The sequence below is a fragment of the Sinohyriopsis cumingii genome, unplaced genomic scaffold (assembly GCF_028554795.1).
Source record: "Sinohyriopsis cumingii isolate HCF-2022 unplaced genomic scaffold, ASM2855479v2 utg000646l, whole genome shotgun sequence".
Classification (NCBI taxonomy): domain Eukaryota; kingdom Metazoa; phylum Mollusca; class Bivalvia; order Unionida; family Unionidae; genus Sinohyriopsis; species Sinohyriopsis cumingii.
The window spans coordinates 879208-881410 of record NW_028315921.1 but is presented as its reverse complement, the minus strand read 5'-3'; the positions used below and the strand labels follow the sequence as shown (position 1 = coordinate 881410).

Here is a 2203-nt window from a genome sequence, read left to right as displayed (position 1 = left end):
CGTACGAGTTTTTTCCCTTGCCTAACAATCCATTGATATGAACATGCTTGCTCACTAAGGGACCGACCATGTATTTGTTTCTGTTTATTGGGTGGGTAGGTGGGTAATGTTGAGTTTTCTCCCAGCCAGGAGAATTGTTTTAATTTACCTGAAGATATATATTTCTTCTTTTAAAGAATATCATGCACTAGGTTCTTTATGTGCACATCAGTTAGAGCTAGGATGGTTCGACGGTTAGAATTTTTTTCTGTCTGAAAAAAAAACATATATTGAATCGTGAATATCAGACAAAAGTTGTGTGTGGTTTAGGCCAGGTAGCTATAGATCACTCCCTACATAAATAGTGTACTCATCAAAATACACCGGACGAGGTGGCCGAGTGGTTAAGGCGATGGACTGCTAATCCATTGGGGTCTCCCCGCGTGGGTTCGAATCCCATCTTCGTCGATATACATTTTATCTGATGTGTAGAACTTTTAGTTATGACTACAAACCGTATTCATCAATATTGTAATGTGATATCGTCACGTCAGAAAGAAAACACGCCTAATGATGTCTCCATGATTTTTTTTGGTGGTTTGTGTCTTGAATGGACTGACGTTTTGTGCTTTTTGTGACAGGTTTGTGTATTGACCTGTTCCGGCTGCATATTTATAATCGAGTTGTACTTTTTGTGCGTGTGGAACATTTTATCTCCCACAGGAGAAAAAAAAAACAACAACATTTCTTGGCATTGAAATAAAGTCCCAGTAGTGCTAACATGCATGCGGGAAGTGTAGCCAAATATCAATGCCGCGAATCGGCCGATTAGCAGAAACATTTAGGGTTGCGAGCAAGGCAAAAGGGATCAAGTTAAGGTTTGGGAGGGTAAGGGGTGAGTTGTTTCCAAAACGGCACCAAAGCACACGCGTATGTGTCTGTTTACTAGAAGTGTGTGTAATACCCATTAAAACGATGGTCAAATTTTAAGTAACAGGAGACTGTACGTTTGTATACTCGGATAGTCTTGGACAACAATCTACAATTGCGGTTAATGTTAAGAAGGTCAAAGAAACTGATGTTATCAGAAGTGTAGAAGAAATGACGGGGAAAATGTTCGTTTATGTAGCTGTCCTTTCACCTGTTCATACTTTAAGTACCTGTGTACCAAACTGATTAAAATCAGATCTCCGCTGTTACCAAATGAAGATCTGACAGCGATCGCTTAGAAGGCATATTCTGGTACCTATGCTATTACCATAATTGTTAATTTTATCAACCAGTCAGATGAGGTCTAATATCTTTGCGTTTTGAGAAAGAGCACCGTGGGTGAAAAGGATGAATGTGTATCGAACGATTTGATTCACTTTCAGATTTTTTGAAAGTTGCATTTCCATTGGCTAATTTAATGGTCACCTGAATGTCATTCTTGAGTGGTCGTCGTCACATCTTCACGTAGGACAGCGGAGATCTGATTTTATCAGATTGGTGTCTATGTTGACCGGAGTATAGATATTCCTCTTCATATTCTTTCTAATTTCTACTTATTTCTTCTTCTAAAAGGTACACAGGTACATAAAGTATGAACATGTGAACGTAATACCTTCCAGATGTATAGCGCACAAGCAATGGACTCTCTCCAGTTCACTTATATTCTGAGGGCTAGGGTTAAATTAAGTTTCACAATAATACAACGTTCATGGAATCGCGGTAGTTTCATGGAAAATATAATTTGTGAGCCGACTAATTCCATACCTGTGTACTCCAATATTAATAAAACCAATAACGTACTTGCAAGTTTATCTTTAACCTCTTTAAGTTTTGTATATAATCTGCTATACTTAGACACGTTAACACCAAAATGTCTACATAACTGCTGTTTCTGGAGCACTCTCAAAATCCAAGAACCATTTTCACTTGTTTCGTTTGTAGTCAGACGACTTTTCGGTGAACACAACGATCTTAGGTTTCTAGAAGTTATATCCAAAGGCCGACTTTATGGAGTGAACGTTGCATATAAAACTGTATCTGATCCACTAATACCGTGTGCAACAATTGTGGAGACCAATACGAGTTATAGCACTACCTTGGTAGGTGGTTACAATAGCTGCAATTGATCAACATAACAAACACATACGTATCGATGATATTGCTATTCGAGAGCTTCATAATTACAGTTGATAGCAATATTTACGATCTTTGGAGATCAAGAGAGAATGGTACT

General features: G+C 38.3%; 1 non-coding gene across 1 annotated transcript; it reads left to right on the top strand.

The window, feature by feature from the left end:
- Window positions 1–365: 365 nt before the first annotated feature.
- Window positions 366–447, top strand: Trnas-gcu (transfer RNA serine (anticodon GCU)). The gene has a single exon. It is a non-coding gene; the product is annotated as a tRNA-Ser (tRNA).
- Window positions 448–2203: the final 1756 nt, after the last annotated feature.